This window comes from Notamacropus eugenii, chromosome 2 (assembly GCF_028372415.1).
Source record: "Notamacropus eugenii isolate mMacEug1 chromosome 2, mMacEug1.pri_v2, whole genome shotgun sequence".
In the NCBI taxonomy this organism is placed as follows: Eukaryota; Metazoa; Chordata; class Mammalia; order Diprotodontia; family Macropodidae; genus Notamacropus; species Notamacropus eugenii.
The window spans coordinates 224534501-224552667 of record NC_092873.1 but is presented as its reverse complement, the minus strand read 5'-3'; positions in this window follow the sequence as shown (position 1 = coordinate 224552667).

Sequence of the window (18167 nt, the reverse complement as noted above, 5' to 3'; positions counted from 1 at the left end):
ACTAACACCTGAACCTGGAAATAATAAAGTACTTGAAAAATCAGGACCCAGCAAAGGAAATCAGGAAAATTCTTACATATAAAGAGGCACTTGAATTTTGAAGGAACCTTAGGATTCTAATAGGTAAAGGTGAAGAGGGTATATACCCTGGGTGTGCAAAGGCATGGTTTTTGTTGTATTTGTCCTTTGTTCTCAAAGAGGACCATGGCATCAGGGAGATGATGACGTGACTGTGACTTGAGTGAGGGAGGTCTTTATAAGGTCACTAGCCTCACTTTCTCCTCCAGAACCATCTGGGTCCAGTGGCCAGATATGGATCAGGACGACTAGAGATGGCCCAGGATGCAATGGGAGACCTCAAAGGCATGGAATTGAGAGGTGAATGAGAGAACGAGAGAAATCTCTCATGGAAATGAGAGATGAATATGGGGAATATCAAGTAGTTCAGTCCGTCTGCTTGTGAATAATATAATATATAATAAGTATATACATATATAAACATATATGTGTGTATGCACATATGTAGATGTAGATATATAATGTGTAACAAGTGTAGAAATATAGTCTGGAGGCAGATTGGAAAGGATGTTAAATACCAAACAGAGCAACTGGCAGAGAAAGTACCAAGAGGGTAGAGTTGAAATGAAGTGGTTCCACTGTCATTGTGCCCATTAGAATATTAGCCCTTTGAGAGGAGGAGCAGGTTCATTTGTGTCTTTGTCATAGAGCCTGGCACATAGCATGCACATATAAATATTTGTTGAATTGAAAAGAAAAGACACATCACTACAGAAACATGACAAATCTGTTCCATTTTGGGCCTAATCACTGCCTTCCTAGTTGTATCCGGTAATGCTCTTGGGATAATTTAGCTTAGTTTAGTTTTTAGGTAGGTTTGCTTTCTCCTCCATTATTATCTTCTATAAGCCTCACCCATAATGTTTTAGAAATATCATAAACCAGTGCTGCCCTTAACTTTTTGCTGCCTTTAACTACCATCTATCTTGTCTTGACAATTCTGTAAAAAACATCCTCAAGGACATATAGGTTTGGAGAGAAGGCAGGTTAGTCACGTTGCAAAAGAGATAAATAGTATATAGTCAGTCTAATTTTTACTTCCAGTGTATGAACAGACCCAGAACGGGTCCTGCATGTTTGGTGAATCTACTATATAGAAATGTGGCACAGACATGTTGTGATCTTCAGTGATGAAAGAAATGCCACACTGATGTGACCGTAGATCCATTAAGTAAATATTATAACAACAGGTAATCATCAGAGGAGAAGAAACCAAAGGGGGCCAGTGACTCATGACTCTGCATCAAGGAAATTTTTTGGGTGCTGACTGAGGACAAGAGAAAGTTGCCCAGATTCTATTGGCCTTTAGTTTTCTATCAACTTAGCTTATTGGGAAGTGGGAAATAGGAGGGAAGACCTCTTTGGGAGTACAAATCATTTCAGATATGTCCAACTCTTTGTGACTCCATTTGAGGTTTTCTTGGCAGATACTGGAGTGGTTTGCCATTTCCTTCTCCAACTCATTTTATAGATGAGGAAACTGAGGCAAACAGAAGTAAGTGACTTGCCCAGTGTCACACAGATAGCAAGTATCTGAGGCTGGGTCTGAACTCGGGTCTTCCTGACTTCAGCCCTGGTATAAATACATACCTAGAGATTAAGTTGGTTGTAGGCCAATAAAAGTTGAGAATCATGCTATGGAGAGTGTGGGTATACAAGTCAAGGAGGGTTCTCCTGGTCATAAGCTTTAGGCAGCAACCGGTGTATATCACAGTTCTGTGATCTGTGACTTCCAGGGTGCCTAAGTCTCTGACACAGGTACATCTTAAAGAAGGTAAGATCTCAGATGTCTTGTCAAAGATACAATTATTAGTCACAATAAATCAATCAGGCAACTAATTGTGAAGCCCAACGCACGAGATTTTTCCAGGGACCATATAAAACAGGAGAATACAAAGAGAAAGTCACTCAAATATTCAGATTCTTCAAAACTACACTATTCTGCTATAAAGCAATCTCATCTGACTTTCTTGTCTTTCTTTTTTTTTAAATCACAATCAGATGCAAATGCACTGTCTAAGGACCAGCATAGGAATTACAGCCCAGAAATCTGTCTTCCTGTCTTTATATGTGGCTTACAGGCAACTTCAAACTCAGAGAAAAGCTAATATCCTTGTTAGAGTGATTTGCATTAGCTATTCCTTTGGATTCCCACAGTTCAACTGCCTTGATTATGATAATAACATAAGAGGAAGAGATGACTTTTCAAAAACAAAACAAAAGGCTGATAGGAAAACCAGGAAATCTGCTTGTAAAATCTACTTAAGTGAACATTCAGAACAGAGAGATGAATGTGGCAGCAAAGATAGTAGTAGCTTCTGAAGGGATTAAAGTCTGGTGAACTCTTTCAAGCCTTGAAATTTCGAGCCAGGAAAGTTTGGAAGTCATAGAATAATTCTTTGTTGTTTAGTCTTTGGAAAGGGGAGAGGTAGCTTTTCCCGTGCTGTGGAAATCATATTTGTATGATTTATCTCAAAATAACCATGCTAGGGAGGTAACTCAGGGATGTTCTTGCTCAGGTCCAGACATCATATGCCACATGTAAGGGTTGTGAAATCATTTCTGATTGGATAAATATATGGTTATAGAACTAGAACTGAGTTACTATTAGGGCTGAAATGGAGAAGAATTTTAGGCAGAAGGGAGCTAAAGAAAGAGGGTTGCAAGTCCTGTAGCTAGCAACTACCAAATAGACTTAGCGCTAAGAGTCTTTAAACTATGTAACTGTTACCATTTTAATTAATTTCTTTACCTTCTTCCCCCTCTCTCAATTGTATGTTCACCTCTGGTGCTTCATAATAACTCACCTTTTAAATAATAGCTCCAAGTAAGAACAGCAATAGGGGTGGGGGGGCAGAGTAAAGGTGGAAGAAATGAAACCTTTGTGATCTTGCTTCTATTGGGAATGGAAGAACTACAATTTACTGAGCCCCAGAAAATTAAAATAGCTGGAAACCTAAAGTAGACACATGAGTTAAAGCCACAACTTGGGCTGGGGAAAAATAGTGGGGTGCAGTGACCTAGTTTTGTCCATGATGCCACAATCCTAATTTTAGGCGTTTCCTCTGAATGTTCAGAAATACCCTCCTACCCCAAGAGATAAAGGCTGGTCTCCCCTACTTTTCATTGTGCCAGTGAGTAGAAAAGACAAGGAATATCCTTTGAATCTGGAAGTTAGATGGCCTAGTAAGAATCACAGATTTAGAGACAGAGGAGACTTTGAAGGAAACCAACCCTTTCATTTTATAGATGAAGAAAGTGAAACCCAGAAACAATAAGTACTTGGGTTGGCAGAACCCAAATTAGAACCCAGGCTCTATTGACTCCAAATGCACTGTGATTTCCTCTCTGCCAGACGAACTCCCTGAACTAATTACATTATTCTGCGACCTCCAAAATGTGAAGAAATGCAAAGTAAAATAGCATTCTTCCCTGAATGGAACGAGCCTTCTTGAATGATCAGTTGTGAAAATACACAGAAGCAGCATTCAGAGGAAGCCTTTCTACATAGCTGCTTGTCCCATAACAACCTCTTCAAGGTCCATTGACCTAAAAAAATAAAACCAACCAAAAATGATTCCTTATTTCATACTTTGAGAATTATAGATTCTTGTGAGAATCAACTCATTCCATTCAAGGTGTAACTCCCACCTCCCCACATCTGGAATTTCCCGAGTGTCTTCTCTGCCTCTTTTTATGTTGCTTTCTGTCTCCAGGTGTACTGAGGCAGGGTCACCTGTATTCCCTGCAGCAAGGGTTAAATTGCTGTTCTTTTTGTACCCATGGGTGTAATCTGAACCGTGCCAGGTCTACCAGCATAAGCCCGCCTATTCAGACTTGTTTACCAACCTAGACTCAGCCTATCCCTGGCCCCCGGCATTTCTCGACCCTCCAGCATCCAGTTCCTGAGCATCTAAGAGATAGTGATCTAGGTGGAGCTGCCACTTTGCTGACTACAAAGTCTTTCCCCGGAAGCTTTTGCCAAGATTCTCCTTAAACACTTCCCCTCTCACCTGATCCCTTCAGTGGTGCTCAGGCCTCCCAGCTGTCCGCATCTCAGCTCCTCTCCGACCTTGGTCCCTACTTTGGTCCCCAGCTCCTTGAAGTGTCTGACACGATGCTACGCTGCGGCCTGGACTGTGAGCGATGCCGGTGGATCCTGCCTCTGCTTCTGCTAAGTGCCATCGTCTTTGATATCATAGCTCTGACTGGCCGAGGCTGGCTGGAATCAGAGAACAAATCCCAGACGTCCTCCCTGTGGTGGAAATGCCCAAACGAGGTTGGCCCCAGTGGCACCGGCTCCTTTGATGAAGGCTGTGAGACCCTTATGCATTATGGTGAGTGCTCCTAGGGGGACTGAGGAAAGGGCTAGCTAGCTCTTGCTTCATGTGGGACCAAAAGATGAAACTCCAAAAGTGTATATTTTTCACTGGAAAACAACACAAATTCCCTGACCACCACCCCACCCTTGATCCATCTTCCCTAGGAACTTTGTAAAAATTTGTTATCTTTTATTTTTCTTCTTAAAATGCTATGATTTGATACACTCATTCCAAAAGACTTGTCTTTAGTTCTTAACCTACTTTTGAAAGATTTGATAACTGTATTTCATTACAACCGGTTTCCTTTGTAATCCCATGCATTAAGAAATATTATTCTGAGGAAAGGTTTATAAGCTTCCTAAGAGGGCCCGAGGTGTCCATGACAAAAAGTTCATTTATTTTTTTTTTTTTAAGAGAAAAGCTCTGCTCTAGTTCCAAACTAAGGAGAACATCAGCAGATCTAAGTTTGGGAGGTTAGATTTCAACCAGTACTTCCTGGCCCTAGCCCAGAGGATGCTCTTTGGTGGAGCTGACAGTTTTTACTCATAATGCTGCAGTGCTGATTTTGGGGAGTCCCAGAAAAGTAATTGGAAGTATGCACTGTACATTTTCATGAAGGGTTTCTGAAATGGTCCTAATGCATTAGTGGACTGATGATTCACTATATATGTTTAGTTCAACCAGTGCCACCCCCCAATACTCTTACTCATTTCAACTTGAAATTCATGTTGAGAGGAAATGCCTCCAACAACAAGGTTTCCTCCCCCTTTGCACCCAAGTCTTGTTTTCCCCTTTCCTTATTAAAAAATACCTTTCCAAGGGCGACCTCTTATTGATGTAATTTTAATAGATTCTTCTGTAATTTGCAAGGTGAAATCATGTTAGCTTTTGTTTCAAGGAAGATCTTTCTGACTTGCTGACTGAAATGCTCAGAAAAAAAAATTTGTATTTAAATCTATGTCAGAATGGCAACTTCTTGTGGTCAGAAATGACTTTTTATCCGTCTGTCTTTGGATCCCTTGAAGCCAGTATGGTATCTTGCACAAAATGGACACTCAGTAAATGCTTGTTTCTTTGAATTGAATGTAGAGAGCAATGCAAATAAATTCTCATAAGGTAGGTATCAGATTATTTCTATCCTGGCAAAGTGGAATTCAGAGTTGCCAGGTTTTGGGGTTATAGATATAAAGTTGGGAGGATATTAGAAGTTATCCAGTCCATAAATGATGTTTTTCATTATAATTATATAGTATATTTAATGTATAACATTTAATATGTAATATATCATTTGTTATGTAACTATAATTATAATGGCCAAGAGATGGAGAAAGATGGATAAGAAAATGCATCTCTCTCCTTTTTCTTTGATAGGGGCTATAGGTCAATAAATAGGTATTTATTAAGCTCTTACAGTATGACAGCAATTGTATGAGGTACTCAGGATACAAAGACAGAAATGAAACAAGGAGTTTACATGTCCGTATATAAATTAAGGCAAATTAACACTGGGAGATTATGTGCTAGCATTGGGGAGAATCAGAAAAATCTTAATGTAGGTGACGGCACTTGAGCTGAGTCTTGAAAGAAAGCAGAGATTTTAAGAGGTTCATGGGGCGAAGAAGGGAGAGCTGTCTTCGCATAGGGGAAAGTCGGTACAAAGGTGCAAAAGAAATGCAAAATATTACACAAGCAATGTGTAATAACACTGGAAAGGGAGGGTTGGATCATATTACCAAAAACTTTAAATGCCCAGCAGAGGTGTTGATATTTGAGATTAGAGTGAAAGGGAAGCTGCTGAAGTTTATTCAGTGGGGAGTGATATGATCAGACTTGTACTTTAGAAGTTTTGGTGGCTGCAAAAAAAAAAAAAAAATGGATTGGAGAGGAAAGATACTTGAATCAGGGGACCCAATTAGGAGTTTATTCTGATAGTCCATGGGTGTGGTAACAAGGGACTAAACTAGATTGATGGCTGTGTGTGTTGAGAAAAAGAGACAGATGTAAGAGACATGAAGATAAAAACCACAAGATCTGGCAATTAATCAAATAATATGCCTTGATTACAATGGAGAGACGATAATAAGCATTTGCCAATCAATCAATAAACATTTATCTAGTATCTAGTATCTAGTATCAATAAACATTTATCTAGCATACAGGCACTGTGTTAAGCACTCTACAAATGTTATCTCATGTGATCCTCACAACAGACCTGTGAGGTAGGTGCTATTATTATTTTCATTTTACAATACAGGAAACTGAGGCAAACAGAAGCAAGAGGTTAAGTCACTTGTCCAAAGTCACCGAGCTAATAATTAAGTCTGGACTTGAACTCAGGTCTTCTTGACTCCAGGCCCAGCATACTATATACAACGCCACCTAGCTGTCTCAATTATTAGACATTTAAGGTGAATGAAAAATGGAAGATAATACTTAGGTTGAGAACCTGAGTAACTAGAAGGGTAATAATGTCCCAAGAGAAATAGAGAAATTTAGTAGCAGTGTAAATTTTGGGGGAAAGACAATGAGTTTTGTTTGGGTTATATTGAGTTTGAGATGCCTACAGAACTCTGAGTGTGGGACATCACATATATATGTGTGTGTATGTATGTATGTGTATGTGTATGTATGCATATGTATATATGTGTGTATATATGTATCTATATTTAGATATAAATGTCAGAGCTGAGTTTTGAACCTAAGCCATCTGATTTCAAAACCTGTACTTTTTCAGAGTATCACATTACAACGCTAGATGTAAGTCACAGAGCTGGGATTTGAACCTAGACCTTCTACTTCAAACCAATTTTCTTGAATTACCACCAATCCATAACAATTTATTAAGTATCTATATTATGTGCCAAGCAATAAGGATACAAAAGATGCAAAGACAAACATGAAATGGTCTGTTTCTTCAATGGAACATATATTTGTAACCATAAACATAAATACATGTCAAACATAACACTCAAGTAGAACCCCAGTTTGGGATTTCCTGTGAAGGATATTGTTTGCAATCCATCCCAACTTGTCAATGTTCTGCCTAAAGTGAAGTTGACCCAACACATTGGAAGTCTTCTTTGCTTTTCTCCACTCATTGCTTCTCCAGAAATATGTCCATTTGTTGGTCATTGGACAGGGATCTCACCTTTAGAGTATCAAAGTCATGCTGATCTAATGCTGTTGATTGATTTAAAAAATCCTCCTTTGTTTTTCAGTCATTCTCCAATGTCATTGCAGAAATAGAAGAGAACTGCACAGGACTGAAGCCCATTTTAAAATTTTTCTTTGGTTTAAGAGCATGGGCTGCCATCTTCTCCACCCCTCTCAAATTTTATCACCAACTGGCAGCCTATTTGTGATGTGCCCCTCTATAATTAGCCATGTTGGTTTTCAGAAAACAGGCTCACTCTGTTCCTGGGGTCATATTTGAGTATCCTAGAGTTTTTCCAGCATGGTAAAACCTGCCAGAGCTTGTGTTCCACTGGCATAGCCTTTAAGAATTCAGGGTCACCTCCGTACCCCTGAGTCAATGGAGTAGGACTTTGTGACAAGTACAAAATACATACAAAGTAGTTGTGTGGGGGCAGAGCAGACTAGAAACTGAGGGGACCAGAGAAGGAGGGGGGGAGGGGAATAAGTATTGATGAAGTACCTACTGTGTGCCAGACACTTTGCTAAGCACTTTTTAATACATATTGGATCTTCATTGGATCTTCACAAAACCTATGTAAGGGAAGACCTTTTATTATCTACACTTTACAGAGGAGGAAACTGAGGCAAACTGAGATTTAATACATTTACCCTTTCACACCCAGAGAAAGAACTATGGAATTCAATCGCAGAATGGAGCAGATCATTTTCTTTTGTATTACGTTTTGGTTTGTTATATGACTTCTCCCATTCATTTTAATTCTTCTATACAGCATGACTATGGTGAAAATGTATTTAATAGGAATGTATGTATAGAACCTACACATTTTAACAGACTTTTCAAAGAACTAGCATTTGATTTGATTCTGTAATTTTATAATCTTTTTGGTTTCCAATTTATCTTTTTTTCCTCAAATTTTTAAAATTTCCTTTTTTGGGTTTATTTTTAGTTTATTGTCTGGTTTTTTACATTGCATATTCTGTTGAGTCATCTTTTTTTCCCATTTTGTTAATGTATATTCATGGAGATATGACCTCTCTTTCTGGATTTTCGTGACTGCTCTCCCTTAATTCTTTTCCTAAACATTCTCTCTCAATATCCTTTGCTGTTTCATCCTCCATGTCATAACCCCTAACTGTGGGTATAAACCAGGCTGTTTTCCTTCTATGCACCCTCACTTGGGGAGGGAGAGGGAAAGGAGGGGGAAAAATATCTAAGTTATATGGTAGTGATTGTAGAACACTGAAAATAAATAAAATTAATAATAAAAAAAAATAAAGACAAAAAAAAGAGAAATTTACCCAGGGTTATACAGTTAGTGTCTGAGGCTAGTTCCTACCTTCCGTACTCCAGGTCTGGTACTCTCTCTACTGTGCTACCAATTGCTTCATCAGGATCAAGAGAGGCTTCCTGTGGGAGGCAGCATTTGAGTGGAGATTTGAAGAAAGAAAGAATGTGAGAGGGAAGTGAAAAGGGATTGCATTCTAGGCATGGGAGACACTCAGGGCAAAAGCATGGAGATGGGAAATGAAATGTATATATGGAACAGCAAATGGTCTAATTTGGTCATAATATTGAATAATCTGTAATAAGTCATAAAAGATAGACTGGATGCAGGCTGGGAAGGGTTACTAAAGACAGAGGAGTTTTCTTCATAAGGGCAAAACAGAGCCACTGGAGTTTCTTTTGCAGGAGGTGATGTGGTTTGATCTGTACTCTAGCTATATCACTTTATTAACTCTGGAGAGGATGAATTGCAGGGGAGACATATTGGACAGTGAAAGAGCAATTAGGAGAATTCTGTAAAAATCTAGGTGAGAGGTAAGGAAACCCTGAACTGGGGTGATGGCTATGTGAGAGAAAGAGACAGGTGAGCTTTATTGCAGATGCGAATCAACATGACTTGGCTACTGATTGGATATGAAGGGTGAAGGAGAGCAAAGAATCAAGGGTGATGTCAAGGTTGTCAACCTATGTGACAGTAGGCAAAGGGGGTCCTCTCAACAGAAATAAAGAAGTTTGAAAAGTATAGGATTTGAAGCCAGGGAAAGATAATGAGCTCTGTTGTGAATACATTGAATCTGAGATGCCTGCAGGAAGGTAGTTTCATTTATAAATGTTTTCAGGATAATCTAGTTTGGTTAGCATTCGTGCCAAAATTTCTGTGGGTTCATTTTTTTCCTTTCCTGTATGTGATCTTCAAAATCCTCCTGCATAATGTATGGGAAATAAAATATGTTCTCTTAATTGGTTTTGCCTTTGGCTACCATGTCATCCTGTTTAGAAAAAAAAATGATATCAAAAACATCGTAAAGCAAGGATAATACTAAGCTTAAATACACAACTAGCATAGCACCTACATCCATAAAGGGAAAATTAACAAACAGACATGAATGATAACACAACAATTGAAGAATGCCTTAATGTTCCCTGTGGAAAGATGGTTAAGTCTAACAGAAAAAATAAAAAGGGAAATTGTGGAACTAAAGGATTGAAGAATTTAGAGCTATAAAAGTTATAGCATCCTGAATGAGAACAATTTTTAAAAATACATATTTTTCGGTACTCTGAGGTACATTTATAAAACTAGACCGACCACATGGAGAAATTATAAGTAAAAAGGAAATAAGCAGGATACTACACAAATCTTTTGCAGACCATAGTATAGTAAAATGGTAATTAATACAAGGAATTTAAGGAAAAAGATTCAGACATAAATGGAGATTTAAAAATGAATGGGTCAAATAACAAGTTGAGGGAAAAAATTACTATCTTTGTAAAATGATCATGATTAGACCATATACTAAAATTTCTGGTTGAAGCTAAATCAGTCCTCAGAGTTAAAGTCATATCTCCATGAGTATACATTAACAAAATGGGAAAAAAAGATGAATCAACAGAATATGCAACTTAAAAAACTAGAAAATAAACTAAAAATAAGCCCAAAAAAGGCAATTTTAAAAATTAGAGGAAAAAAGATATTGGCAGCCAAAAAGATTATGGAATTATAGAATAAAACTAAATGCTGGTTCTTTGAGAAGTCTGTTAAAAATCAATGAACTAATTTAATTAGAAAGAAGAATGACTTCCTCAACAGATAAATGGTCAAGGATATAAACAGACAACTTTCAATGTTGGAAACTCAAACTTTTAACAACTGTATGAAAAAAAATACTCCAAATCACTAATAATAAGAACAGTGCTAATTCAAACAAATCTGAGGTTCTGTTACACATCTAACAGATTAGAAAAGGTAACCAAAAAAAAAAAAAAAGGAAAGTAAAAGTCAATAAACTGTGTATACTCTTTGATTCATCGATACTATGCCTAGGTTTGTCCTTCAGAGTCAGAGAAAGAGTCTATACGTACAAAAATATTTAAAGGAACATTTTTTTGTTATCAAGCAAGCAGGAAACATTTAGTTCCCACTATGTGCCAGGAACTGTGCTAACCACTGGTAATAAAAAAAAAAAAAGCAAGAGACAGTCCCTGTCCTCAGGGAGCCTACAATGTTACAGCAAAAGAACTAGCAACAAACATCCCATATACACCAAAATACTTTTGGGCCTTTTGTCGCTTTCTCTAGCATTTGATATTACTGATTACCTCTCTTTCTGGATTTTCATGGCTACTCTCTCTTGGTTCTTTTCCTAAACATTCTTTCTCAATATCCTTTGCTGTTTCATCCTCCATCTCATAATTCCTAACTGTGAGTATCAACCAGGATGTTTTCCTTCTATGCACTCTCACTTAGCAACCTAATTAGCTTAATGGATTTAATTATCATCTCTATGCAGATGGCTCTTAAATTTATACTGAGCACTACTCTCCATCTTGAATTTCATCCATGTACCACCAACTACATATCTTACCTTTATCTAGCATTTAATTTTTTAAAATTAAAAAGCATTTATTTTTTTCTCTTTCCCACCCTCTCCTCCCCCAGTAAAAAACGGAAAACTGAACCCTTCTGACAAATTTATATAGTCAAGCGTAACATATTTATATTTGGCCATGCCCAAAAACGTATCTCTCATTGTACATTTTAAGCCTATAAGCTCTCTGTCAGGATGTCAGTCTATCAACCAACATTTATTAAGTATCTACTATTTCCCAGGTACTGTTCTAAGTGATGTGGGATTCAAAGAGAGGCAAAGGCCTATACCTGCCCCTGAGGAGCTAACAATCTAATGGGGGAGACAACGTGCAACCAATGATGAGCTGTATGCAGGATAAATAGGAAATAACCCAATGAGGGAAAGTATTAGAGTTAAGAGAGATATAGAAAGGCTTCCAGTAGAAGGTAGGATTTTAACTGGAACTTGAAGAAAGCTAGGGAAGCCAGGAGGTAGAGAAGAAAAGGGAGAGCATTCCATGTATGAGGGAAGGCCAATAAAAATACCCAGAGTCAAAAGATGCAGTGTCTTGTTCAAGGACTAGCAATGAGACCAATGTCATTGGATCAAGGAGGATGTGTGCGTGTGTGTGTGTGTGTGTGCTTGTGTATGAAGGAAGGGGGAGGTATATAAAGGATAATAAGACTGCAAAGGCATGTGGAAGTATTGGTTACAAGGGATTTTGCATTTTATTCTGTTGGTGATAGGGAACCACTATAGTGGGGGTGACATGATTGGATGTGTGCTTTAGGAAAATCACTTTGGCAGCTGAGTGGAAGATGGACTAGTATAAGGAAAGACTTGTGACTGGTAGATGAACCAGCACGCTACTGCAACAGTCCACGTATGAAGAGGTGAGAACTTGTACCAGGGTGATGGCAGTAGCAAAGGCAAGAAAGGGGCAAATTCGAGAGATGTTATGGAGATAAAATTGATAGACGTTGACAACAGATTGGGGGAGTGCTGTAAAAAAGAGTGAAAAGAGATGATAGGTAGCTCAGAAGCCTGAATGACTGGGAGGATAATAGCATCCTCAGTAGTAATAGGGCATTTTAGAAGATGAGAGGGTTTGGAGGAAAAGATTGAGTTCAATTTTGGACATGTTCAGTTTAAGATATCTAAAAGGTAGTTGGTACTAGATAAGAGTCAACAGAGAGATTAGAGCAGGATAGGTAGTTTTGAGAATCAGCAGCAGAGAGATTGTAATTAAATCCATGGAAACTGATGAGATCATCAAGAGCAAGAAGAGAAAGGGGTCCAGCAGAGATCCCTGTGGGATATTCATGTCAGGTATGACCTGGATAAAGATCTAGTAAAGGAAAGAGAAAGAGTAGACTGATATAGGTAAGAAGAAAACCAGGAGAGAGTAATATGGTAAGCACGTTTCATCATTCGTTCCCTGGAACTGTTGTTGGTCATTTCAGTGTTTCTAAGTTTTTCGAAATCATTTGTATTTATAGAATACAATATATATATATAAATATATTGTACAAATTCTTCTCCTTGTTTTGCTCTCTTAAATTTGCATCATTTCCCAGTCTTCCCAATTTTCCCTGAAACTGTTCCTTTTGTCATTTCTTACGGCACAATAGTTGTTGCATTACACAATTCCCATATCATCATTGATTTAGTCATTCTTTAATTGATGGGTACCTCTTTAGTTTCCAGGGATTTTTTTGTGACTACAAAAAAAAAACCTGCTATAAATATCTTCATATATATAAGTCCTTTCTCATGTTATTTAAGCTTTTCACTTATATGTAGACTTAGTAGTGATATTGCTAGTTTAGTAATTTTGAGGGCATCATTTCAAATTGCTTTCTAGAATGGCTGGACTATTATATATTTCAAACTGGATGCCTCATGAGCATCTAAAACTCACTATGTCCAAAACTAAGCTCATTGTCTTTTTCCAAGATCCCTACCACTTGGAGTTTTGAACTGGTTTAAACATTCTGGAGTACAATTTGAAACTGTGCCCAAAGGGTATAGAACTGTGCATACCCTTTGACCTAGCAATACCACACTGGGTCTGTATACCAAAGAAATCAAAAAAAAAAAAAAAAAGGAAAAGGACCTATTTTTTTTTTGTAGCAATATTTGTAGCAGCTCTTTTTTATGGTAGCAAAGAATTGGAAATCAAAGGTATGTCTATCAACAAGGGAATGGCTAAACAAATTGTAGCATATGATTGTGGTGGAATAATATTGTGCTCTAAAAAATGACAAGCGGGATGATTTTAGAAAAACCTGGAAAATCTTATATGAACTGATGCAAAGTGAAATGAGCAGAACTGGAAGACCATTGTACATAGTATCAGCAACATTATAACAATGATCAACTATGAAAGACTTAGTTACTCTAATCAAGACAGTGATCCAAGACAAGGATGAAAAATGCTGTCTACTTCCAGAGGGAGAATCAATGAACTCTTGAGTGCAAATTGAAGTGTACTTTTTTATTTTGTGTGTGTGTATGTTCTTTTGCAACATGGCTAACATAGAAATATGTTTTGCATGACTTCACATGTGTAATTGATATCATATTGCTTGCTTTTCAATTGATGGGAGAAGGGCAAGAAGGCAGGAGAGAATTTGGAACTCAAAATTTAAAAAAATTGAACATTAAAAATATTTTAATGTAATTGGGAAATATCTTAATGAAATAAATAAAAATATTTTTAAGAAATCCATATCACATCCAAACTTTACTATTTACATTAATAATAACCACCATTCATTAAGGCCCTCAGCATTGCAAAACTCTGTGTTGTTCTTGACTCTTTATTCTCCCTGACCCTGAATATTCAATCCCATGCCTACCCTTGTTGTTTCTGTCTCTCCAGTATCTCTTACTTTTATCCCCTTGATTCTACTCTGATAGTTCAAGTCTTTATCTTCTCTTGCCTGTGCCACTACAGCAGTCTACTAATTAATTTCTCTGCCTCTAGTCTCTCCCCTTTAAAATCCATTCTCCAGCCGCTAAATGAATTTTCCAAGAGTGCGGTGATGTCACTACTCTATGTTTTCCTGTGGCTCTCTGTTGCCAGTAGGATTAAATTTAATTTCCTCTGCCTGATTTTTAAAACTGTTTACAACTTGGCTCCAGTCTCCCTTTTTAACTATAATAATCCCCTTGTGCACTCAAAACTGGACTACTTGCTGTTTCTTACATACAATGCTTTATCTCCATGAATGTCCCCCCTGCCTGGAATGCATTCCCATCTCACTTCTGATTTTTGCAATCTCTTATTTCCTTCAAAACTCTACTCAAGCACTATCTTTCATTTGAAGACTTTCCTGAACCTCCAAGCTGCTAGTGTCCTCTTCTCCCCAAAATTTACCTTGTATTTATTAATATATTTATCCATGAACATGTTGCATCTCTCCATAGAATGTAAGTTCCTCAAAAAAAAAATAGGATGTATGATTATAGATAGGCATAAAGTGGATCTGATTAATTTTTATCCTTGTATCCCCAGCACCTAGCACAGTAACCACCACATAGTAGATATTTAATAAAATGCTTGTTGATTGATCACGACCTAGCCCTTTGGAAAACTCTGCAACTTGTACTACAGCCCAGTGCACATGACACAGATAACACAAAACAGAGGAGCACAAGCACAAATATTTAGCAAATATACTGAGTTACAAAGCCTCCCTAGAACCACATTATTCTGCAAGGAAGAGTTGTCATATGGTTCCCTTTCCCTTTTGTTGTTCGAAAATAGTCAACTATTGTAGTATATGATTATAATGGAATATTTCTGTGCTATAAGAAATGATGAGCAAGTAGATTTCAGAAAAACCTGGAATGACCTTTATGAACTGATGAAAAGAGAAGTGAGCAGAACCAGGACATTATACATAGTAACAGAAATACTATGTGATGATCAACTGTGAATGACAGCTATTTTCAGCAATACAGTGATTTAGGACAATTCCAAAGGACTCATGCACCTCCAGAGAAAGAACTGATGGAGTCTGAATGCAGATCAAAGCCTACTTTTTTTCACTTGCTGTATTTTTTTCCCATGTTTTTCTTTTTCCTTTGGGTCCGTGTTTTCTTTCACAACATGATCATTATGTTAATATGTTTTGTATTATTGAACATGTGTAACCAACATCAAACTGCTTTCTGTCTAGGGGGGAGAAGAGAGGGAGAGACAGAAAAAATTTGGAACCCTCATTTTTTAAACAAATGTTAAAAATTGTCTTTACATGCAACTGGGGGAAAATAAACTATTACTTTTTTTTTAAAGAAAATAATCAGCTATATACCCACAATATATGGCCCATTTTAGGAACAACAGCTGAGAGACTTGTGCTCTCTGTTTTTATGTGTAGTATGTGGTGAGTTGCAGAGGACCAGATATGGGAGCAAAGAAAGACCATGAAGAATAAGAGGATATTTTTGTCAGTGATAGCCAAGATAGTTTCCGATACGGGAAGGAAGGGAAAAGCTGAAACCCTTGTTAGGGTTATTTGTATCAGCTTCAGCTTTTGAGCTCTTAAAGATCAGCTGTTCTCCTTTTATTATGGCAACAGCATAGATAGGGGAGTTTCCATTAAGGGCTAGCATGGCCAAAAGAGCTGTAGAATCTCCTTGTGGCCATTTGCCAAAACAGAAGGATGAGTGAATCTAAAGCATAGTGACATCCAGATGGGTCAAGTCCTGAAGTTTGGGGCAGACCTCTGAAGCCTGTGAGAGTCATTCTTCATTAAGATTTTGGGAATCAGAGTAAACATTCCCAGGCTATAGAGTATGGGTCAGTGTTTTATATTCCAAAATGGCCAAGATAAGAGGACTTATGAATGAAGTTCCTACCTAACTCTATACCCTTCTTTGTCACCTATGAGGATGGTGAACTGCATTTCCAATTAGACAGAGTCACTGCTAAGGAACTCAAAATGAGTTAATATCAAGGCTTATAGTTAAAATAAGAATTTTAAGCAGGAGGAATCCAAGGAAAGTATATATCCTATGGCTAGAGATGAACACCAGAATCTCTGTAAATTTTTAAAATGTTCACTTTTTAAAAACTGATTATACTTTATTTCTGTCTTCAATCATGTTTTCATGTTTTGTTTTGTTTTTGCTTTTTCCAGACTTGTAATTTCATTAATATAATGAATACCCAATAAGGAAACTAAATCTTCCAATGCAGCTCAGAACTTGCTCTATAACTTAGAGTGGTCTGGGACACCAAGAGGATACATTTGTGAAACACGGTCTTAGTATGTATTAAAGATGGAATAGCAATTTATTCCTGACTCTGAGGCCAGCTCTCCATCCACTATACCAGTGGTTCTAAATGTGTGATCTGGGGAATTCCGGGGGTCCTTCATTCTTTTCAGGGGGTCTGTGAGGTCAAAACTATTAATAATATATTAAGATATTTTAATTTCTAACATAGTACACTTTGATAAATCTAATTCTCATGAAATGCCCTTTACCATCCTCCATAATTTTTAAGGGGACTGGGAACAAAAAGTTTAACCACTTATACTAATGGTTCAAGTGCATTTCACGTTCTCCCATAGTACTTAATAATAAATCCCCTTCAATCTGGAGCACAAATTAGCATATTCTTAAAATAATAACTTATTGCTTCCATTCTATCGATTGAAGAGGTAAAGCCAATTTTATGGGACGTCAGAATAGACATTTCACATTCACTTTAGATTTAGAGGCAACTCACAAAATTCAGATCTTTTGGGCAGCCAGGTACACCTCTTTAGTTCCTTCAAGTTCAGAATGATTTTCCTGGGTTTTTGAGAAGCAGTGTAATCGAAGGAAGGGAGCCCCTCCCATTGGGCAGCTGGCACTTAGGAATTCCAGACCTTTTGAACTCTTGGGTTACCTCCATGGTCAGAATTGTCCCTTTCTCATGATAGCTATTTGGTGACTTGGAATCAGTCAGAAAACAGTACAAAACTGAAGAGGCAGCCAGGGTTTAGAGGTCTAGTATTGGGCTCCCCGAGATGAGACACCTTCTCCTTGCCATTGCTGCTGGGAGTGGAAGATAAATCCTTTCCCAGGGATTTTCTAGAAATCCCTTTCCAGTAGCCTATCTAGAAATTCCTAGAAATCTAAAAGAAAACTACTGCTAACTCTGTCTTGAAAGTGTGGCTCTGGAAGAGAGGGGTGGGACTTATTTACAGTTCTCAGAGCCCTAAGGTCCTTTCTGCCTCAGTCACTACTTATCTAACAACCTTTTTTGACATAAGGACCAATATAGAGTTGGTACATTATCTCAAGGTGATCTTCCACAACAGAGACAGTACATATCCAGTTCCATTCCACACTTCAAAATGTATTTTGAAAATAAATCTCATCATTTCATTTTAAATGCATTTTTATTCATATCTTGTTTTTAACATCATTTACATTTCACCATTCCAGAGAATTACCCATATATGTATATATGTATATACATAACACATACACACATATATACATATACACATGTATGTATTGTATATATATACAATACATATATGTGTGTATGTGTATATATAATATATATGTTTATATAAATCTCCTTTTAATTAATGCCTGCTAGACAAGACAGCTACAGGGTCAGAAGGGGAAAAGCAAATGATTGAACTTTCCTTGGCAGAGGGGTTCGAATCTCAGAAAATCAGGAGGCATGGTGGCAGGCAGCTTACTACCCAAAGGGGACACATGAACTTGCAACCCTGGTTTGTTTTT